Below are 24,493 nucleotides of genomic sequence, written 5' to 3'. Positions count from 1 at the left end.
TTTTTGAACCTGGAAGTTTTTACGACTATTTTGGAAGTTACTGGTGTACATTTTCCTGTCTTCCAAGAGCTTTATAACATCACTTAACCCATTCTATTTCTTCTCCCCATCTAGATTTATACTGCATTCCTCACTGTGGTAGCTTAGCCTTATTATCTCAAAGCATTATATCTATTCAGATATATCATCATTAGGTGATAGGAGTCCTATAAAAATAAAATTCAGTAAGATGAATTGAATGTGTAGCTACATACTTAAAGGTCTGATCTTCATGAGATACTGAGAATTCAGTTCCACTGCTTGTGCTGGTGGTGCAGAGCTAACAATAAGTACTTAAGACCATTTAAATATATGTGGGTGTATATATATGTAGAGAAAGAGAAAAAAAATGAGACATACATATTTAGAGACATAACTAGGTATAAATTCAGATGATGTCCTTTGAAGAAAAAATATTTCAGAGGAAACTGTGGGCTCCTTAGAGGATGAAGTAGAGTGCCTAGTAAAAGGGGTCAAGCTTAGGCTTGAAAACCAGTATTTTATCCATGAGGAAAACAATGGGTTAATTGTATGTATGTGTATCTATAAAGACATGTGCGTATGTTTCTTTGGATCAAAATATATCTTTATTTCCTTGCAGTGAAGGTGGAAGACACAGCTTGGCAGCTAACATTGGCCAGACTTGCATTAATGCCCCACGTGTCTGCCAAGTGAAAATCTGCCGAGTCTCCAAGAGTGTAAACTCTAATTTCTGCTTCCCTCAGCCTCTTTGCCAGAAAGAACTCACTGTATGGAGTCCCTCTTTTGTAGTGTTAGAGCTGAGACCCTCTGAGGGAGTGTCCATACATATATCATTTCTATTCTTCCCACATGTTTTAAAATCCACACTCCAAACTGTCGTGCATTGTCCATTTCTGTCCATCACTCATAGCTGAACAAAACGGAGGGCTATGAATAATGGTAATGGAAAAAGCAGCAGGCAAATGTAATCTACAGAAATGCTGGGTGGGGAGCAGCATCTCTGACTGTACTTGACTTGTATTTATATGGGCTGCTATTAATAATAAACATGGTCTCTACTCCTTTGCCATATGATAAGCATCATGTTCAGTATAGAGTTTCGAGATTTGGATCTGTCATTTAAACCTCTGAAACGATGCATACACGACCAGATCTGAACCATCTGAACTGTTACAACAGTTCTGTAAAGTCCACAGCAGGGCAAGGTGCTGCTACCATGAGAGCTGCATTTGCTGGCTCTCCAGAGGAAAAAGGTCATGCTGGGCCAGTGTGGTTTTCAGTGCTCAGCTTTCCTTTGGTCATATTGTTAGACATGCAGAATATTTAAACAGGTTTTATGGCAACTGGCAAATCAACTGCTGCGAAATGATATGTATAACAAGGGACCTAAGGAAAGACTAAAAATATAATCCCTAATCTAAAGCATCTGACATGTTTTCTGGACAGTAGTTTGGTATTACCCAGATGTATGCTCATGGAGCTGTCTATGCAAATCAAAAACATCCATCATACTGAAAGGAGTTTAATTATAAAAGTTTTGCTTTTCTAGCGAAACTGGAACTTCAATTTCAGTTATTTCTGGTCTCACACCACTTTGCTTCTCCTTCTAAATTACATTTTGTTGTATGTCCATCACTCTAAAGCTGTCAGAATCATGGTAACACAAAGCTGATTCCTAAAAATGGAGAAGGATGCTATGTTGCTGATAGGAAGCATTCCTTAACCATTGCAATATTTTTAGTTTGTGAATTTATGAAAACAGTGGGTATTAATGAGGATAGGTATGATGATGTGCAAGTGGTCAGATCCCAAAGACACTTGAAAGCTGCCACCATCACAGCCAGCAGCTCAGCTTGAAAGAAGCTTTGGCACCTCTGGTAATGCCAAATTACTGACCTTGAGGTGAGCATTGGGATTTAATAACCCATGTACAAAACCCCACCAGCTTAGAAGCATAAAATTTCAACATTATCTTTACACATGGTAATTTCTTGCTTGTGCTAGCTTATTTCCATGGTCAGGGACCCAGATGGCCATGCCTGTGCTGTTAAGATTTCCGGAGTCAAACTTCTGCCCCTGCCACTGTGACACTGTGTGTGTATTTTGCTCCAATAAAAGCAGTTTTTAACACTTCTGCTACACTTAGGTGTAATTACTTGTGGTACCAGTCTGGTCAGAGAGGTTGGTGCACAAGATCCTGATCTGGCTGGCACTGGAGTGGCTCACCCCTGCAATAGGTGCAAAGAACAGTGCTTTGTCCTGCAAGGGTGGACAACATGGGCACAGAGGTGACACTGGCCACAGTGCCCCATAGAAAGAGAAGAGCAAAATGTCATTTGCTTGCATTCCCCTCAAGAATGGTGTGGGTATGGGTGTGTGTCTTAATCGAGATTTCTAATCTTTGGCAAAGAACTCCTTGAAGGAGTATTTAATACTACAAAATATATATTATTTTATTAGACTGACTAGAAAAAGCATGCAAGTTTTCAGATTTTGTTGATAGTTTTGTTGTTGCTGACCTTTTTAAAATTTTTTGCAAATGTGACCTATTTGGAGTGTACCTTTTCTCAGGTGACCCTTATTATTAGTCTGCTAGGAGCTTGCTATTTTTAGATATCTTTTCATGTAGAAGAAACAGGAAGCAGCTGTAATTAATAGATCTGCTTTTATATACTCACTGCATGGGCCTTTAAGGGCTAGGCTTTGCTAGCAGTTAAGAGTAGTGTGGTTGCTCCTTGGTTAGTGTAGGTATTTACAGAAGTATCCACAGCTGGTATTTCACTTCTCTGACCTTGAGGAACTGAGCTGCTGCCAGTAAGAGTTCAATTTTTTTTTTCTTTTTAATTTTTACAGTAATAAGTTACCTTAACAATAGTTAGTGTTTGTACAAAAGTATAACGCTACATGAACTGTAAGATGTTTCTGAAGCCTTGTGGGTACATTTAAGTCTGTTGGGGATCCTGACCTGTGGTTTAAGAAATGCCAGGATGAAGTGTTGAGCAATGAAACTAAGCAAATTTCTATTAATGACCTTGCAGCTCACTGTCTGATACTTCTTGTGTTGTAAGAGTCATTTAGTGTATCTGAAGTGATCCAGGAAATCAGAGTCTCATAAACAAATGCAGCTTTCTCTTTTGTATACCTCGGGGAATGTGCTTACTGGGTGCTGGTATGAAATGCTTGATAGAAACGTTACTATTGCATATGGCGGGCATCTTAATTTTCATTCTGTCCTAAAGATTCAAATTTACCTTATTATTTCTGAGATGTATTGCAGCAGCAAGTGTCCTTCCTGTGAGGATTCATATTTACTAAGAGGTCCTTCTTTCTTACCTCCCCCCCCCAATTGTTTAATATTCAAGTAAGCTTATTTTAACAGTACATTATTTTATCATTTTAAGAAAATGTAACTAAAGTGGGATGGTCATGGGTTTCCATTTCTGAAAGCTACCAGAGCATTCCTTTCAGATTGCACAGCAATCTGAGGCAAAGTCTTGTGTGTTTTGCTTTATTATTATTTGTAATGAAAATACAGTTATTACCCCAAGTAGGGTTGAAGTGTGCAGCTATCTGGACAGCCCTGAGGATAAGTGAATTCTTAACGTTCACTCCACTTACTCTAATCTTCTCTTATGAATAGTTAAACAGAGTTCAAGGTAGCTTTAAAATAGTGTGAAGTGTCATTTGTACTGTGGACACCCTTTCTTGAATGAGAACCTGTCCCCTTCAGGACAATGAGGTGAAGACTTCAATCTACTTTCCGAGTCTTTATTTGTAATGTAGTTATTTTAATTAGCTATTTTAACTTTCTCCTTTTCTTTAGTATAGCTAGCCACTTTTAAGCAAAGCTGTAATTCAATATAGTGCACTTTTATTACTACAGCTAAATTTCCTCTGCCCGATAATAACTGGACAGGTGGTTAGCCACCATTTTATGAGCAGTTAAACCATTTAGCACATCACCACTAGTTTTGCATTAGCACTGACCCTGGGATTCATTACATGGTTCAGCAGTACAGAAACATAATGCATTATGCCACAGTAGGGTTCACCTCAGGCTGAAATCTGCAAAATTTTCACTCTCATGTCTGTGAAAACTCAAGAGTCTTGCAAGAGGCAGAGTTACACTAGACTGCTTGTCTGTGGACCATCTCTTAATCCTTGTGATGAATTCAATGGTAGTGAAAAGTGGTGAAATGACATCAGACTGGAGTCTTCCATTCACCCTACCAGGGGAAAGATGCAGCCTGTGTGTTTGGTGTGCAGCCCCTGTTAGGAGGGTGTTTCTCATCCCAGCTTGGCTTGAGGGGAAAAAATAAAAGACAAAAAGAAGAGGAGTAAAGGGGGGGGGGGGAGGAGGGGAAGAGGAAAATGTTCATTCTTTTAATCATTTGCCCCCACATGCACCAATGGAGCTTCCAGCAGTTACTGCTAACCTCGTGATGGTGTTTGTCATATAGATATGCAGCCATTAGAAATATGAGAACCATCTGGTTCCTTTCTCCTAGAGAGCAAACAGCTATCTGCCAAGGTGGGCTGAAGTCAGATGGAGTATCTCAAGATAAAAGGTTTGTTTTCTTTCTGTAGTTTCTCTCAGCCACCCAAAATAACTATTTATTTTCTTCCCTAGTGTTACTAAGTATAGCTATGTGAGGGTCTTCCTCCTAGTCCTCTTTTCTAAAACTCTGCCCTTTGCACCTTTCACCTCTTTCACCATTTCCATTTAATTCCAGCTCAGTTCAGAATTTGCCTGTGAGTAAGACAGAAAAATAGCTAAGTAGTCAAATCTGCAGTAAAGATTAATCTTGACCTATGAACTGAATTTTTAAAGGCTGTTTAATACATTTCTTTAAGAATGATGGGGATTTTGAAACTGAGAGCTGCCTCTCACAAAAGGAGGAAAAAATGCATTTCAGAGACTGCTGTTTTCAAAGACTCCTACCCCTATTTGTTAGACCCTGAGACTATTTGCTAGTCTTCTAACAAATTAGACAACTTCTCAGAACAGTCTAGTTCTTTAAAGATGATGGCTGTATGGATAATAATAAATGTAAATGCTTTCTGGAAAATCAGTGTAACTTTTTTTTTTTTTTTTTTTTTTCCAGTGGAAAGATCTGAAAGTCACAGAATTGTCTTTAGGAGGCTGGGACTGAACCTGTGTCATCCTCCCTCACCAAGGCTCCTTCAGCCACTGCCTCTGGGCTCCTCCTCCTTCCTGAAGCCTAATTTTGGGAGATGCTCAGCTGAGTGCACAACAAGGCTGTGAGACACTGGCAGTGTCCCCCTGGCGCCCTACCCTTTAGAGAAACTGCAAGCTACTTGACACACAGACTCCAAGAAATTTGCAAAAAGTTTTCTGGCAAGCTGAGAAACAACAGTTTACAGGATGGAAATACATGTATTGATGTTTGATTTCTTGCTGCCCAAACATAGTTTGGGGCTTCGTTTAGCCTGAGCTCAACTGCTGGTTGTTTATACAGGCTACTGGCTGTTTACATTAGGTCAATACACAGGACGGGCTGTTTATACCAGACCAGCAACAAATTCCACAGCATGGTCTGTGTCTACCACTGCTGCTCTTTTATATGTGCAGAGCTGGAAAGAAATAAAAAGTCAGCTCTGGAAATAAACAAGCAACAAACCTTCCTATGTGTGGAGTATTCCCTCTTGCCTGAGAAATGACCAGCACCATAACTTTTTAATGGTATGTTCAAAAATACACATCATGGGGAATTAGCCTGGCACATCGTGAATGGTAAATGATGGGGAAGGGTGGAGGAGAAAGCATGCAGTCCAAGCTGATGTTTGTCTCCATCTACAGGGGATGCAAAGGACATGTTGGTAAGCACTTAACTGGTCTATTTCAGCTGCAAATACAGATTTGCAGTGTGTTTAACTCAGGATGTAGCTGGCTCCAGATCCCTAGCTAAATGGAGAGACACCTATGCTTGAGTTTTTCTCTAAGTGATTCTGGGAAATCAGAAATCTCTTACTGTTTCTGGAAAATGCAGTCTTGATACTTAAATCTTTAGTTCTATATATCTTTCACTCACCTCATCAGTTCTGTTTGTGTTTGACTCTTAATTCCAAATGAATTTTGACTTTCAGTTCTGGGCCTCAGCTGCCTGTGCTTTCCCAGCTGTGGTTGTAGGAAGGAGTGCAGAGGAAAAGGACATGGGTTTGAGCAATACCCACCCAAAAGAGAATTATTGCCCCTGCTGCTGGTCAGCTAAACTAGCTAAAGCCTAGTCACCTATGCCTTCTTAAGAGCTGGTGAAGAGAATATGTATCTCCTGTGGGTGTAGTTGTGTGTGTTTTTTGTTGTTGTTGGTATGTTTTTTTTTTTTCTTCAACACAGAAATGGACTACTTCTTGTGCCCAGCCCTGCCACTAGGAGAGGGCCACTTGGAAGCTCTATGGTAATGTTCTCACGCCTGCCAGATCTAATTTCTCTTTGCCTCCGTATCTTGTTTGTCACTTCCAGATGTGCATTTCTATACCTGTGGCATGCAGGATCAGATGAATCATAATGTTAATGACAGATTTTATTAACAGAGCAACTGGTTTAGCATAGCTGATACTATTTTTATCAAGAACTGGAGGTCTACTGGGGCTCCCCGTGCTTGCCATCAAGCTGAGAGGTGGTTTAATGAACTGCCTCCTCTACGGGTTGGCTCACACTTAATTCTGAAAAATAAATTACTGCCATGCTAGTTAGTCTGTTTTCCCTGCAATAATATCATTGGGGTGAATTTAATATGGTATCAAAGTTTTGGCTGGGTTTTATGTTTCACTTGAACCTTACTTGAATACCCCGTAGTTACAACACTGGGTCATGAGGCACCTCATTTGCCAGGTCTGCCCAAATGTAGTAGTTATTTTTTTCTTTGCCTGCCTTTGAAATCTGCCAGTTAAATAATAAAAGAAAATTATTCATGAAATAGGCAATGTTGGACACGCTCCTGACAGTTACACAAGAAGGAACTGAAGCTCTCAGGGAAACAGAAGCTCTTAAATTTTGGCAGCATTCAGTAAACTGTCTCACATTAATAAATAACTGACATAATTTTAAACTTTTTACTCCTTTACAGATGCCTCTCACTTGGCAGCTGGCCTCTTCCCAGCCAAGTCAGGAGTAAAAACTCCCAATGATTACAGCTGGCCTAAGGGTCAGAAGGCTGAGGCAGGATGCTGCAGTGCTCTGGGGGGGAGCAGAGAGCAGCAGCCACTCAGAGAAGCCCCCACGAGTGAGAAGGTTCAGCCTGATCTTCTTTAAAAGCTTTTGCTCAGCTTTTTAATCTCAGGCCTGGATGCACTCTGTGGGGATCTGCTTCCAGCTCTGCTTTGCTGGCTCTCTTCGCTCATATTTCATTCTAAGAAAAACAAGCTGTGTGGTAGTGGCAGCTGTGTGGGTCAGATTTGGGGAGGTGAGGTGTGCATCCAGGCAAATCAATACTTGCCAGAGGGGATAAGGCGGCCATACCTTCCTTTTCCTTTCCCCTAAATCAGCCCCCCTCAACCCATGTGTACACAGTCTCACACATTGTGAGATGATGTTGTTGTGCAGCTGTTAGTGCTGCATCCACTTCTCAGTGCCTGCGGACTTCAGGGGGAAGGAAAAATGTTCCTTGCACTTTATAGACCTGTAGCTGGTGTGCAAGGGTAGAGACACACCTATACCAGGCAGAATAAAAATCCCACTCCAGTATTTAAACCTCAAGTTGTAGTCTCAGTGTTGTCTTTTCCCAGTCCCCCCCCCGCCTAAAAAAAAAAAAAAAAGGCTAAATTTAGGTAAAGATCGAAAGAGGTTCCAGGGTGGTTCCTGGTTTTGCCTGAAAATTCACAGTGTCCCAGTTAGGTGGCACCTCCTGATATCACCCTCAAGGAATTTCTTCTGTGTTGTGCAGGATTGAGCCTGCAGCTCATATGCTGGCCTTTTGGTTCAATGTGAATTTGGAGCAACCTGGGATTTGAACCATAGTAACTGAAGCAGAAATTTGCCCTTAGCAAATGTGCTACTGTTTCATTGGGCTCTTTACTCGCTTGTTTAATGTAACAAATGCACCAGTTTTCTAACAACAACTTTAAAAGCCATTCATCAATAAATCCATTGGGCTGCTTGGCTTGTATTACATGCCACTGATTAACTACCATTAAATTAGCAGTTAGTGTAATCAGATATAAACATTCCTTTGTGGCTAAGCTGTTAAACTTTTTTCCTTTTTACAATTGCATGTAACACATGTCGGCACGAGACAGACTCAGTAATTTCACATTACTGCAGCTAAATTATGTTTGTGGGCTCCAGAAACGCTTCTGGTGCTACCAGGCTCGTAAACACCTACCTGGCAGGGAAAAGCTACAACTTCTGCCCCAGAGCACTGGGAGTTTAACAGAATTCAGCATAGTACAGTGACTGAATTTATTGCATAAATCTATGCATTGGCTACGGACAAGCAATTGATACGAGGAGTTCAGAACAGATTTGCTGCCCTTCTCAGCTGATTTTTGCCCTGGATCGTGTTATTAATGGGTGTAAGTCAGCACCCAGCTTGCTATGAGAGGTCATGAAAGAAAGGTAGACATCTGGAGTTTAAAAGGAGAGCAGTGTAACTCTGTGTGGTTTTCAGCTCTAGGAACCAAATGTAGTAGGAACCAATCCATGCTGTAGTAGTCAAAAGTAAATCCTGATTTCTCAAAAGGAGAAATTTCTTCCATGTTTATTTATAGAGTAGAATTAACTATATTTTATGTGTAGCTCTGCAGCCTCTCAATTTCTATGCATTTTGATAAATCTTGTATAGACAGAAGCAAAATACACAGCTGCAGTGATACTCAGTCATTTTCTTATATGCTTATGCAGTACAGAACACAGGAAAATTATTACTTGAAGTAGCGATCTCAGAGCCAATGTTAAATCACAAAAAAATAACTAGAAAAAAAAAGTTACCATCACAGCTTTTCATTCCCTCACAATGCAAGAGAATAACTAGAGCTTGTAGCACACCCAAAAGAGGAGTAAAGTTATCTTTAGACCCTCCCTTCCCTCCTCCTGTCCCCTCCCCCCTCCCCCCCCCAAAAAAAAAAACAACTATGGACAGAATTTTTAAAGGTTGGGATAGTGGGCTTTGGATTTTAGTTAGTTATTTGTCTGTATTAATTATGATAACATCTAAGTGAGTAAAATATTATTGTTCTGACTTTTAGATATTTATATTAAGATTATGTTTGCTTATCATTATGCGTAAAAACTGGCACCAACAAATATTGGTATAAATATTTTGCAAGTTGGAAACTGAAATACTAGACGAACTGTTTTAAAATTCAGTTTTGTATCTTTAAGAAAATATAACATTTGATACATGTCATTCTTTTTTTTTTCTTTTATTCTTTTTTCCCTCCCTCCCCATTTTAGTTGTACTGCTTGGAAATTCTTTTTCTGTCATTTGCTCTCACAGAAACTTGTAGTTCCTCAAGCTTTATTCAAAATGCTTTCCTGAACTGTCAGCCTTGAAATGTGGAAAAAAAAAAAGTGACAATTCAGCCTAATTGCATATGCTGTTATTATCCTAGGTTTGATGATTTGAGAAACATGTGATACAAATTTCTTGGGTTTCTAAAACCTAAATAGTAAGACACTCTCCAAACTTATTCTCCCTCATTCTATGAGAAAAACTAATCTGTATGGTTGCTCTTAATATTTTCTTCAGGCGTGTAAACCTGTAGAAACTGGACTAGTGTGTTGACTCCCTCAATTAACTTTAATCTAATATCCTGCCTATTTAAATTAGAGTAAACATTGGTGTATAGGGTTAAGGGAAAGAGTTGAACTGAAAAAGATTTATTTAAGGATTAGTGTAGTAGCTAAATTAGAATTAAATCCAGGAAGTAAACATCCCAGCAATGCAAGTTGTGGGAAACAAGAGACCACAGCAAAGATCAGCGGTTTGAAACAATAATGTGCCACCATGGTAAAAGAAAGGCAGAAGGGGAGTAACAAGTAAATCAAGCGTTACTGTACAAATAAGACTCTAAGCCTATTACTTGCCACACAGGTTGTGGGGAAACTCCTAATTAAGTGCGATGGAAATAAATGTGTATCCTCCCTATCTTTCTCATTGCTGTGCTTAGCTGAAATACATTGGGAACCAAAACACCCAGAGCAAGTAAAACTCGGGAAAAGGATAAACATGTAGAAACATCTCTGAAGGTATAGAAATAATTTGTTGTCAGAACTGCTACAACACCTAGCAAGAGTTTGCTAGAGCCTTTAGATGATAATATGAGCCAAACAAGCAGCTTCTCCCTACAGCATTAGGAACCATATTGCCTGGTGCATTAGTGCAAGGAAGTCTTCTCAAACTTTGAAGAGACTTTTGTCTTTGTTCCATCCAGAAATAACACAGTGCTTTAAATGGGACATGGCTGGGCCCCCTGATTTCAGTTTCCCCTGCAAGGTGGCAGCTATGCTAACAGGTGGCCCTGCAAGTTGGTTCAGCTATGCCATGCTGATACAGAGACTTCTTTGAAGGGCTCAGTTCAATGCAAGTCTTCGCTGTCCTGCCACTTGCTGAAGGCTTTAGGGCAGTTGCGGGCTTGCTCCATGGGTCTGTGAGCTGGCCAGAGGTTCGTCTACGTGTATCTTTATCCTGTATGAAAAGGAATGGTTAAGATTTAAGTATAGTCCTAAGTGAAGCATCTCACACCCAGGGGCCCTCTGCATACCCAATGCTAAAAGGAGACGACTACATTGTCAGATTCAGGAAAGCTGCCTCCAGAGTTCAAATAAAAATACTAAGCCTGACTCTAGGTATTCATTTGCTTAGTGTTAATTGAAACAGAAACATGCCATCTACAGAATTACCACTTTCAGACCTGAATTTTTGTTGGCAATTGGCCTTCCAGATATTAATTTGACCAAATTCTACTGAATTGATGACAAAAATCTGACACAAATCCAGTCTGGGGTAGTATGACTGAAGGTCACTGTCTGACTAATTTATAAATTAGCAAAGGGCCTGCTCATTCAATAAATGCAGCTTTAACTTTTTTCTTATAACCCAACAGTCAGCAGATGTCAGATGTTTTATTTGCTATCAATATTAATTGGCAGAAAAGTTCGCCTCTTGCCACAGTGTTGCTTGAGACAAGTTGTGTATGGCTGCTGGGGGCTGAGCAGCCATGAGGGCTTGATGCGAGGCCTGGCAGCCATCCGGCCAGGGCTGGGAGCACATGTGAGTTGATCTGCTCCAGCAGAACACACAGATTGCTTCCCAGCCACGTATATAACTCAGGTTTTAATCGTTTTGGCAGTTCCTTTACACTTTAGACCCCCAAAAGACTGAAATGATCCAGCCAGCTTATTCCAAAGGAAAATGTCTGCATTTTAGTAATGCAGGCCTCTCACATGAGCTATTGTCTTGCAAAGGCAGGCAGCTTAGCATTTCATCTTTCTGACTAAAGCAGCTTTTAACAAGCTCTTTCTTGGCAAAAGGTTTTGGAATTAACGATGGCTGAAACACACCATGTGTCTCAGCAGCATACTTTGCATGAACTGGCACCCTGCTTGGCAGGAGATGCAAAGAAATGCTGGGCCAGGGTTGACGTGGACCTTTGCAGTGCCTCTGTGAAGGGGCTGGTGGGGGGAGAACTGCAGCTTTGCTGCTCATGCTGCCTTTCCTCAACAGGCAGGGCATGGTTTATGGGGGGAGATGGAGCTCAGCACCCACCCTCAGGCCTAAGGAGCCCTCCTGCACATGGCCAACACGAGCCACCCAGCCCTGCATGCTCACTGTTCCCCCATCTATGACCCCAGTTAGGATCAGGCATATATCCATTCCTAGTCACATTGGGCCATCTGTTTTAAGGGTTTGTTGCTCTTTTTCACAGTGCATGGTGTCTCACTCTGGGAGTAGTGCCCCTGGCCCACCATCGATACTTTCCTCACACCTAGCAGTTTTGCATTTTTCTGGCAACACTGGAGAGCTTAGGCCCGTTATCAGTCCTTTCATCAGATGGTGGGGAAGAGAAGTCTTTTTATAAGCATGAACCAGACCTGGTATGCATACTAATGGCAAAATCTGTCCATAAATCAATTCAGTGAGGTACCATGGCATCTAAATAATTTAATTCTGCTGAATTTGAGTCGTGAATAGTTACAAGAGGCTGCTAGGTTTCAAACGGAGTGCAAAGAGAAAGCACAGAGTATGATTGCAAGGCTAAGTCCTATATACCAGTTTCTGAAAATCGCATCTGGAGCAATCTCAACTGAGACACTTACTGGGCACTTTGGGCCTGTCTGCACCATTTTCTGGCATCCTGGCAGGCCCTTCCAAAACATATCTGTTTGCATATTTATACTATTTAGGCCGATGTAGTTTGCTGCCTCTGCCAATGTCTGCTATATCACCGGCTTACCAGTAGCTCAGCTAGGGGAAGTTTTTGTTTTTATAGCAACAGAAACCTTCCATTAACCTGGCAGCACCACCTTTGGCACTATTTGCTGGTACTGGTTCTATGGTCTGGTTCCTTGTGTGCCTACACCATCACTTGTGCTGGTTGGAGGCAGATGGTTTAGCAGTAGTGAGATGGGGTGGCCAGGGCAGGAGAAAGAAATGTTGCATCTGTGGTTGGGCTCACTTACAGTGAGACTGTGATAAAGAACCCATGCAACTCAGGGAGACTTTTTCCATTGACATCAACAGATTTTTGGAGCGTGTCTTTATACAGGAAATGGGGAAAAAGCTAATTTACTTGCAGTGTCTTACAGCCCATTGCATTAATCCTGTATATGTATCTATCTATCTATAAATTGCATCCGAGTAGTGGTTTCCTCCCCTTGTTTAAATAAATTTAACTGCCCAGCTTCTGAATTCCCCATCAGAAGAATCCACATCAGCTGGCCCTATTTGTTGAAAAGTCAGCAGGAATGTTTCAGCCGGCGTGGGATATTAATGTAGGAAGCCAATGCTGGGTCGGTTCTCCTTGTTCTTGTTACTGGCTATAGAGTTTCACAGCCTGGGATATTAGTAAATATTTATGTTTAATTACTTTCACTTAAGAAAAACAACCACAGCCAAGAAAACTACAGAGCAATTTAATGGGTTTTAACTTGCCACACTAAACCGCCTTCTTAAACATAATGAATTATATGAAGTCATCCGGTTTCAGACTCTCTTAAAGAGGTAATTTAATTCAAATAAGGTTGCATATTACTAGCTTCAGTGTCTGAAAACATTTATAGTGCCAGTAACTGTTCCATTGCCCTGGGTTATTCTGCAGCCTGAAAGACAATAACAAGCTAAGCTTAGAAAAGTGTGCTGTGGTTTGGTATAACTGATAGATGAAATTGCTAGGTTTGTTGCCTCAGGCAAGAAATGCTGGATGAGTGTGTTGGAGTCTCCTTGTACGTAAGACAGTCTGGGTTAAAACAAAAACGGGAAAGTAAATAAGGCATTAGCTGCTCAGCAGCATTGTTTTTAAATCTTTTCCACACAAAAACAGCTTACAAAATAACTGTGGGCTTCTTTCCTCTGGGTCCTAGCTAAAATGCTGCCTTTCTTACACATATGTGGTGATTAAGTTCAGGAACATGTCCTTCGGTTCATTGTTGCGTTACAAAATAGACACTTCAGTTTTCCAGCACCACTGTGGAGCGCATATTCAGGGAGAAAATAAGAGGGAAAATAAGAGGGAAAAGAGCTGTACCACTCTTTTTCCCCTGACAGGTAACTAATAGAAGGAAGTAAAGAAAAATACCTCTACTCTTCTATCCAGAGATCTGCAAGTGCTGAGCTATATGTAGGATTAGGAACATTCATCAGGATATTTATTTTTTTTCCCCATGAGACAAACAGTTATCATTTGTTTGAGTTTGGCAGTTAAGAGCCAGAAGATTTTGCCATAAAGGCTGTAAAACTTTGTGAGGCTTTCAGTGTCCTTTAAATTGTCCTTTAAAGTAATTGCATACTCTAGACCTCCTTATGGGGCTTAAGGGCTTTATTTGCCTAGGACAATTGCACACCTTGTGAAAAAACAAAAAAGCTGTAATCCATATCCCAAGCCAACTTTCCAGATGTTGTTTTCTGAACTTGCTAAGGCTGCTAGATGTTGATTGTTAAGGATGTAGTCTGCTTGCATGTCTATTAACATGTTAGACAGAAGATGCACAGGGAGAGGCCATGTATTCTTTATGTTTCTGGGGAGTTTGATACACAACTCATATTTTGCAACTTTACTTATCTATTATTAGCACATATATTGAGTACAAACTGAGGAAAGATCGCTGCTGTAGAAATTGCTGCAAGTGGAATAAACAGTCTACAGATTAACTATGTATATAAAGTATGCAATTGCACTTTAACCGTTCACTATGACTAGTTGTAATAATAATACTTCGACAATTTTGGAATAGGCCTGTAAGCAAAGGGGGCATTTGGTGGAACTAGCTTTGACTGCTGAGTTCATGGGATCCCAGTGAAATTATGGTTTAAGGTTATTTGACACTGTTTTCCAGTCACGTTGTAGTTCAGATGCTTTTTCCTAATGATTAAAGTTTTACCTGAGAACACATTCATGCCACTTTAGCCTTGAAGGAATTCCATGCATTTCAAGTAGACTGATTAAAGAGCAATCAGTAAAAAGGTTATAATATCAGCTTTTGGATTGTTTAAAATGCTTGAAGATAGCTTTGCAGAATGAAAAGGAGTTTCTTTTAATTAACAGGCTTGTAGGAAAGGGACTGTCTCCTTCCAGGAGTCACACAGCATCTGGCTGAATGGAAGCATAAGCTTGCTGCCTCTGCAAACTACATGAATACATTAATTAGGTCTGACTGCAAGCTCTCTAATTCCATTGACATCCAACTAGCTCTAACCACTAATTAATTACATGGTTTAAAGTTTTACTCTCATAATGCACAAGTCACCCCTGGGAGAACATTTCTGAAAATGCTTTATGAAGGCGTGATCTCTTCTTCTTTAAAAGAAGATTTGTATAAAGTTGCTTAGGTGTTCTTACAGAAGACTTCTGATAGAATTAAAGGGGAATGTAGAGCAATGGAAAGACATCCTTCATTAGAAAGGATTACATCTAAACCTTTCAAGAAGACTGATGTTTTTCTTTCAGTTCAAGCTTGTGCCAGTTGAATGTAGCTTAGAGACTGTTTCTGGACAGGATCTAGTAAAAAAGCCTGAGATCACTAAGGCAATTGAGCACGTTGAGCAGAAAATTTTCATTGTTCTCTGTTACATTTTTACTGTGTCTAAAAAACAGTATTCGCTTCTACAGGTACTTAGACTTCTTCTAGGAGAACTAATTTCATTTAAGCTCATGGTCAGTAATAAGTCTGGAAATTAAACCATTAATTTTAATTTAGTAAATGCACATGTACATTAAATTTTATTGCTTTGTCTGAATTTAAAAGGGCAAAAGTAGGACAACTTCAGGCCAGTGCTAACTTGCAGGTGTCTGTACTTTACTGCTCACCAAGAACAGCTCAGTGTCACTAAAATAAATTTCAGTACTGCATGTCACCAAAACAGAACAGAAGGGTTTCAGGAAGATTTGGATAAAGCTTTTGGACTATAGCATTTTTATTTATTTCTATATTAATTTCTTTATTTTGTGTGGGATCCTCTCATGTAAAGACCCAGCATCTGCAAAGTGCACAACAGACTTCTGACAGTGCATGACCATTGCAATCAGTAATGACACAGATTTCAGAAGTCCAGAAAATTGCTGCCAAAGCTTGATAAATGTAAAGATCTATTGAGCAATATATAAATGTATTAAAGCATAATAAGAATGAACCAAAGCCAAGAATATCTCAATTTTTTCAAAGGCTTCCAAACATTTTATGTGTCGTAAGATCATATGCAGAGTTAAGGCATCACATTTCAAGTTAAAGTCAGACATTTAGCTGTAACTTTGGATGTATGGGTTGGAATCAAACACATTTTCACATTACTTGAGTTTAGGCTTTCTTTGTGTTTTTATGTTCCTGTTAAAAAGAAAGGAAATCCCCGATACCAAGACAAGTAATCTGTGTTCTGAGCCAATAAATCATCAGGGAATTTGAAGCAGGTAGATTGTAAGAGGCCCATTTAGGATTCTGAAAAGCAATGGGTGAATTTAAGAGGATCTTAACAAGAGTTGCAGGTGCTCAGCTCTTAGGACGAGGTCATTTCCCAAGTGTTGGCACCACGACAAAGATGGAAGTTGGAATGGTTCTTCTAATTCACAAACCAGTAATATATACTCCTTAACTGGAAATGGCTGAAAAGATACCTGTGGAATGCATGCAGTACGCAAACACATCCTAAATACTGCAGACAAGCCTCAGCATTATTAAAATAATAGATGCAAATAAGAACCTGCTAGCCAGTAAACAACAGCTCCTTTCCAACCCTTATCTTTGGGTTACACGTTTAATAATAGAGATGTCCTGTGGCTTTGGTAGCATCCCAACTGCAGAAACAAACACACACAATCAACAGTGCCAATGCATGCCATTTGTACTTCATTTGAACAAGAATTCCCCAGGTGGAAACTAAGGAGAATGGAAAGACTGAGACATCTCTCAGCCTTCTAGGAAAGTATAACTTTGGCAACATCTCCAGCTGTGGCCAGGCCTAAGACACCCTCTAAAATCACCTAAGATTCCTTGTTTGTCTCCTCGTCTATCTTTGTGGTCACAGTAATATAATTCAATACAAATTCCCTTGAATAAATGTACAAACAAGACCAAGTATTTTACATTTCAAATGGATCATCATTAAGGTTTCAAGCTGTCAATAGGACCAGCACAGGAAAATGTTATTATTAGACCTGAAAGTCTTCAAGGGAATGTGTGAGAAGAATGGCTAATATCAGGGGACTGGTAATCTGTTCCTAGCCGGCTTTTAATTCTGCTTAGGAAACATGAAAGGTTTTGAGTGTTGAATGAAGAAGCAAGCTATGGAACCCGCACCATGCATTTAAACTACAGCTGGCTGGAATACTATATGCCCGAAGGCAACGTTTTTAAGTTCAAAGGTAAACATTTTTTTTTAGAAAGAAAATTAGTTGTACAGCATATTTGATTTAGGATACCTCTGCGTAGTCCAACTTTTAATTGAAATGTATTAAAATAATAACTTTACTTTCCCTGACAGCATGCAGTTTCCTAGAGAGCTGAATGCTTGCTAGTAAACATCAGTCCTCTGGGCCAGGTCTAGAAGACAGAGGTCAGAACTCCTATAAGTTAATATTTTTCAAGGCACTCTGAAGACTTCCTATTACCTACCCAATGTAAATTGTTTACAGCCTGTTCCGAAGAGGAACTCCCTTGCAGTACTTTGGCCATGCCTGTAAACTGATAAAAAACCTCTCCCTGGAAACCTCCCCTGCTGAACCTCACCATAATATTTTACTGTCTTCGATCCTGTGTGTATGCACAGGGATCCTTTCTGGTGAAAATGCAGGCAATAAATAATGCTCAGTAAGGAGAGGTTGATGCACTGAACCACATCAGGAGTGACTGTGGCATTTTGTAGTTCTTGCTGGTGAATTAAAAGAGTAAAGGGAACCTTCCAATGCTGCTCCAAATGGCAGCACACACTGACCTGCAAAGCTGTCACATAGAATTTGAATTTGCATGTGATTTCAGACATTTTAGAATGACCTGGTCAGATTGGTCAGATTTTATTTCTTATAATTCTGGACTTTTTTTTTTGTTGTTGTTAAAGTAAGCTTTTTAAAAGTGAGGAAAACCTATGCTGCACAATGAGGTATTGAGAACCATGTGTTCCATGGTACAGAAAGATATGTTATGATTCTTATCTTCATGAGACTGTGAAAAAATAGTTCTTTGTCCTCAAACTCATTAAAAAGTTATTTAATAAAGAACTTGAAACCATTATCAATATTTACAAAAGAAATGCTTGAGAGCTGAGTTATGTGTTTTGAAATTCACAGAAGGCTCAGTGCATTGGAGCAACAATATACGTGATAGGAAGTATAGCTGACATTTTCCAAATATAAAAACCAGATGATGGAAGGTTTAATTTCTGTGAATTGGAGCAGTAGCTGAGAGCCTACCAATCTCTCAGGAATATTTTCAGCCCATTGGGGTGCTCAAAGAATACAAAATGCTCTGCGTTTCTGGAAAAACAGTTGAGATCAACATGACTGTGCTAGATTCAAATGTGGCTCCAGACCTTGACCTAGATTTGAGGACTAAAGTATTTTTAAGTTCTTTTCCGCTAATAACAGCATTAAAAAAAAATAATCTCAGAACAGATAGAAACAAATTATAAAGGAATATTTTATGAAGGAAAGATGAAGTGTTTTGTTAAACAAGTAGACAGCTTTTCTACTTGCAAAACAACACTGTTGACTTTATTGGCTGGTAGTTATTATGATTTAGAGAAAGACTGCCATAAAAACACCCTGCAAAGTTTGCAGTTGACTGAGGATACACCCACAAGGCATCTGCAAAATGCTCCGACAAAAACACCTCCAAGAGGGATGTAGTCATTAACGCCCCTCTCTAAGCACTAGTTCCCCAAATTCAGCTGTTTAATGGTCTTTAGAGCCTGACAAATCCTCAGGTATCGTTTTGAACCTTAACCCAGAGGTGCCTAAGCCCTGTGGCATGTCAGCCTCTGCCAGACAAGGCTGCTGCAGTGTGCTCCCGTTCCTCGGGATGCGTGCAGAACCGTGCAGGTGGGAGCACCCAGCATTGCGCTCTTGCTCCGTCATCCAGCTGCCTCCCTGCATTGTGGGGAGGGCCGGTCTCTGCAACCATCCTTGGGGCTCAGCTGGCCTCACACAGAGCTCTGTGTTGCCCCTGTGTCCGTGAGTCAGTGCACTTAGTTTCCCAAAGCTGACATCAGCAAACTGTCTTTCAAATCCACCTTTTGTGTTCTTAGACTTGGATGTGCCATAGCTGCTGGAAATGCATGTGCTGCGTGTCTCTCTGTCTTCTCTTCTGCTCAACATTTTTTTGAACCAGGGACCAATTCCAAATTCTCTTATGCAGTAGTTGATAAAAAAACACTGCAGTACAGAATAATTTATGTAATAATTATTAATATAGGGCCTAATCTGAGTAGGCATGATGGAGGGAATCCCATATGTGAGTAAGTTATTCTCATGCAGAGTACTGCAGCAAGAGGAGAGGGACGAGGGACAGACTCTGGTCAGGCAGCAGAAGGATCTAGGTATGCGGGTCTCCTGCATCACAGGTTACAATCCTAGCCACCAAGTTACATGACAAGGTCACAGTCCAGAGCCTTGGTCTCTGATTTTTCACAGGATCCTCCTGCCTAGGAGTGTTTCAGGGTCTGAATCCCAAGTGCCGAGACATCTCTTTTTAACCGTAAACAGGGCACCTAACTCTGTATTGCTCTCTGTTCTCACTGATGACCTTAAGCAGTTCTCTTCTCAGCCTAATGGTTGTCCTGAGCTCATTTTGTAGGCAATTCTTGTTCCTAGGATACCCAGCCTCTTCTGGTGCATGACATGAAGATACAAACCCTGCAAGTGACAGTACACTGTGCAGTTGGATGTTGCAATGCCAAAGTGCCTCTTGTACAGCCCTAAGAACCTCATTCTAGTCTTGTTCAGATCAGTATCACCCAAAAATATGGGACCAGCACTGAAGCATAATCCAGAAATATTAAGTACTGTGTTAAGTCAGTAAGAACAACTACAGCCTAGGGCAGGAGCCGTGTACAAGCACAGTGATGCTGCAGTGCATATGTACTCAGTATTACTACCTGAGTATTTATGTCTGAAAAGTCTGATCCAGTTGCACACAGAAATGTCCAATTAGCAAAAATAGTTATGAGAGATATGCATCCACATGATCTGTAAAAATCCTGACCTGTTTTTGTGTGCAAACCCTGAAGTGTTTTTAAGCACTCTGCCTTTAGCTGGCAGTTGTTTTTTACACATTTTGTAGAGTTGATGCTGTATTTTTTTCTATCATGAGTATCCTTCATTGCTCTTACTGTCAGGGTTATACATTTCCTACACTAGAGCAACCATTGGTTTAAAAATATTCAGACTGAAAAATCAAAGAAAAAACCCCATATTTAATTGTTAATGTGTAATTACATTCCAGGGACTTTAAATCCATACTTCAGGAGGCTGGAAAATCATCTGTCTGGAGTGAAGAGATGGCAACAGGTCACCAAATGGGTGCAGCCAGCAGCATCACTGCAGAAGGTGGAAGCCTGACCTCCAAGCACATCAGTTTTCACAGCAGTTTCTGGCTTGATGAGGCATTCTATCAATATCCTAAGGCTGATCTTGAAGCAGCAGTTGGTTGAGTTGTAATCCGTACATCTGGAAACAGCTTGAGAATCACAGAGAATATGTGCAGAGGAGGCTGCTCCTATATTTGTGTCCCATGTGTTTGCTTTTATTTGATTTTGTATTTGGGTGGGAAAGGAAAAGAGGAAATTCTATGACATTTTCACATGCCTTTTTTTTTTTTTTTTTTTTTTTTTTTTAGTGACTCTGAGAAACAATTCAAACATCTTGTTTATTCAAATGAGAGGCTGTGAAATGACCTGACATCTTTCCTGGATGCAGTTTCGGGTATTCTCATAGAAAGTACCATGTAATGACACTCAAATCTCTGACAAAATCTACTGCGATTGTCCTTCCAACATCCTTGGGGGTTGGTTGATACCAAAGGCAAAGGAAGAAATTACAGATTCAGGTCTTCTTTTTTTTTTTTTTTTTTTTTTTTTTTTTGCAAACTGGTAGATTGCAAGAAATCATTTCCTCTGCACAAAATACTCGGCTCCTAATCCTTTCTATTGCTCTGTGTTGCTGAAACAAGCGAGAGTCAGACAACCTCCTTCTGTACCTCTTCAGTCTGGCCCTTGCATTTTTGTCCTGATTTTAATCCAAAACACTTTAGGCCCTCTAAAAAACTACTGCTGCTGCAAAGGATTTTATGGCCTGGCAAAATATCAGCATTGGTATCTTCTAAAACCACATATAAAAACTCACAGATCCTAAAGCTCTTAAAGACTATGGAAACAGAGTAATTAAAATCAAAACACTGGTGGTGATTAATTATGCCTGGATTAACAAAATGCCAGCTTTTGATAATTGTCCTGGGGGTCAGGAGGAAATGAATCAGCACTGCCCTGCTGGAAGTGGCTCAGGCCACCGTGGTCCTCAAAGCCCAGAGGATGAGGCTGGGGTTGAAAATGGTTCCCATTTTCTCAGCTGGCAGGAGGAGGGAGCAGCAGCGGTGCTGGCGGTGCCCCTGATGGCTGGCTGTGGTGAACTGCGGGATGGGCATGGCAGGGGCACCCCGTACCTCCTGGCAGGCTGCAGTGGAGGAGCTGGGCGAGAAAGGGTTTCAAAGGCTGTGTGAAGGGGAGGTATCAGCTGGGCCAGCCAGGAGCCCGGGGAGGTCAGCAACAAAAGCAGAGCCGAGGCAGCAGTTCCTCCCACTGCATCAGGGCAGCGAGGCAGGCAGAGGGCAGCCACTTCCAGGGAAACACCAGGGCTCTGCCTCAGGGTAGGCTGCAGCATACCCAGAACAACGAGTTGCCCCAGACTCTGGAGTATTTGGATTCCTCCAAACAAGTTCTCAAAGCTTCTCTTTGGATCTTACTTATGGAGAAAATTGATGGTGCAAATGGTAAAATACACCAATTTTAAACCAGCAATCCCAAAATATTCAGTGACTTTCACGCTTGCATTACTGCTCGTGTAGCACCGTACTTATCACACTGTGGCCTGAACATCTTGTTTCCCATAATAACTCAACGCAGTGAACTGTGGTCAGAGAGAAATATGACCCAGGACTGGCAACAAATATAACACACAACCCTGGCACATAGCTCCTTTCCTACCTCATCCTTGGCAGCATCACTGGTCACACATGCTGGGTCGTAAGCCCCAGGGCTATTGAAGCTGTTCCTTTACTTCTGAGCAGGTCCTCAGCTGGTGCCAGTTCAAAAAGCTCCATAAACAAACCTACTCACACATTGAGCCCATTCCTCTGCATTGAACTTGAGGGTTATTGTTAATTAGGCTGAATGGATATTACGTGTATGTTTGTATGTTTTTATTATTATTATTATTTGCTTATTTTAGATTATTAAAAAAAAAAAAAAAGTAAAAGAAGTAAAAGTAAGAAACCCAAGAGTGCACTCAAGCTATGTAGAACTTGGATTGAACAAGATAAGAGGGTGAGATTCACTGGCAGGGACAAGAACTGAGAGCGAGGGGCCCTGGGTTGCCTCCTGGGTGCTGCAGGGTCATAGACAAGGCTCTTCTCACTGGCATATGGACTTTCTGCTTCTCCCCTGGGGTGCTATGCCTTTTAGTTCCCTTTGGGAGCAGAGCCCCTGGTGAGCTGCATTTACACCCCACCAACTACAGTGGGGTCCAGATGATGGGGTGTGGGGTGGTTCCAATGTCATGTAAATCATCAGCTGAAAGAGGGGATTTAAAAACAATTTATTTTGTGGCTGGTACTTCAAAATACTTTACAAGTCATATCAAGAGGATTTTTAAAAATCTTTCTTTATGAGTTGCTTTCTTTTCCAGAATAGTATCCTTGGAAATGACCCACTGGTTAAAAACAAAACAATAATAAAGCCCTGTGAAGAACAGCAGTCTGAGTTTCCATGAATGTCATTGCCTTCAAAAGCCATCAGAGCCGGCGCTGCGTCTGGGCAGCACTGCAGAGAAGACAGAGCAGTTGGAAGAGAGGACTGGCAGCAATGAGGATACACAAAGATACCATCAAATGTTGTCCAGACTGCTGGTAAGTACATCTGTCTGTGCACCAGACTTGAAACAAACAGCTTGCAGTGAGACTTCAGGCCTTTGCTAGGCTGGGATGCTGCAGTTCACAGCAACGAGGGGTAACACGGCGCAGCCACACCGCAAGAGCAAAACCAGTGGGAAGAAAAAGCCACATAGTAAACAACCCACCCGAAAACTCAGGAGCTCTAAATTCAGACAGCTGCCTGTGCATTTACCCTGTGTAGCTCTAGAGGATGAGACTGCTGTTTGCACACAGATAGCTGCACCCCAGCTGTGCTGCTGGGTTTCGTTTTCCTCACTGCCAGGCAGCAGCCAGGAGCTGATGTCTGTAGACCTAGCGGACTTGAAGCTTGCTGCCGTGCCACTCTCATCAGACCAAACAAGTAATTCTTAAAATGCCAGTGAGAGGTGACCTAGAGCCTTTGGCATGTCCTCAGAGAAGAATCAGCCATGGGAACTCACACGACCTTTGTTAACCAGTTGCTGGAGAAGCTCACAGGGACATCATTCACAGACTGGTAGAGGGGCTTGCCATACAGGAGCTCAGGTGTTCCTCTGGCGTTACAAACTATGGGAGCTGGGCAGCCACTGAGAGGAGTGAAAAAGCAGACTTTGAGACTTGTGAACACCTGCCCGTCCCCAGCTTACCTACCCTCACCCCTGTACATCCGTACAGGTGACGGTGCCAGTGTACCGCGAGGAGTGGTAGTGCTGCTGTAAGTTCTGAAGGTACTTTCCAAGCTGCCTTCATACTTCTGCACATGGTCCTGTGATTTTATTAAACTCTTCTGATGTTGCTCCTGACCTAAGCTAACTGCTTTTCTATTGACATCAACTTTTGCCACTCCACTGTTCACCCCCAGGTTATTAATGCAGCATTAAAAAATATTGTTCTGAGTCCTGATCTCTGGGGCACCTCATTATTAATCTCTTTCCCTACTAGAATTGGCCATTTATTCCATACCCATTTATAACCATTTTTTTTTATACCATGACAGGACTTTACCTCTCACTTTGTGGTTACCAAGTTTCCTTAACAGTTTCTTGTATGGGTGTTTATCAAAAGGCTTTTGAATGTCCAAATAAATTATATCCTCTGGTTGTCCTTTACCTACTCTTTTATTAACTCTTAGAAGTGTAAAAGGTCTGACTGGGAAGATTTATTCTTAAGGCAGCTATGTTACTTCTTTCTTTTGCTTGAGACTTGATATTTCCCCACAGATTGTAAAATATTTAGAACAGCAAGCAGCTCTCTGAATCCTGTGGCTTGAAACAGCACCGAATATGTTGTCAATGTTTAATTAAAAATAAAAGTGCATGTCATATACGAGTGACTTTCTAAACTACTTTCTTGTAATGAAGTTAAGCTAATAATGTAAAATTTCCATGAGCTTGCTCTGTCTGTCTAAATATTTACAGGGCTTTTATTGCTGCAGTACCAGATTTCCACACGCATTAATGGAGTTATCCTCGTAACACCTCTCTGATACAGGGCAGCTTTAATCCTGACTGCCTGGTGAAGAATCAGGGCACACTGACATCTGGCACATAAAAACCAAGCTGCTGTACTTTGAGAATACAGGATAAGAGATAAAACACCTTTACCCACTTACAGATGCTGTATTCACACACATAAAAAATAAAAAATAATAAAAAAAAAAAGCAACAATCATCACCATTGATAAAT

At 40.9% G+C, this 24,493-nt stretch overlaps 1 long non-coding RNA gene across 14 annotated transcripts in view; it reads left to right on the top strand.

The window, feature by feature from the left end:
- LOC137853901 (uncharacterized) overlaps positions 1–24,149 on the top strand; it is a 203,351-nt gene extending 179,202 nt beyond the window's left edge. For 13 of the 14 annotated variants that reach the window (XR_011094824.1, XR_011094821.1, XR_011094813.1 and 10 more), the window contains 2 exons: positions 20,129–20,607; positions 22,585–24,149. This is a non-coding gene — a long non-coding RNA (uncharacterized lncRNA). Of the gene's footprint in view, positions 1–2,671; positions 2,836–20,128; positions 20,608–22,584 lie in introns of those variants that run through there. The other variant, XR_011094825.1, reaches the window with a different exon arrangement.
- The last annotated feature ends 344 nt before the right edge of the window (positions 24,150–24,493 follow it).

The sequence above is a fragment of the Anas acuta genome, chromosome 3, assembly GCF_963932015.1.
Source record: "Anas acuta chromosome 3, bAnaAcu1.1, whole genome shotgun sequence".
NCBI classification, from domain to species: Eukaryota; Metazoa; Chordata; class Aves; order Anseriformes; family Anatidae; genus Anas; species Anas acuta.
This window is presented reverse-complemented; position numbering and strand designations above follow the sequence as displayed.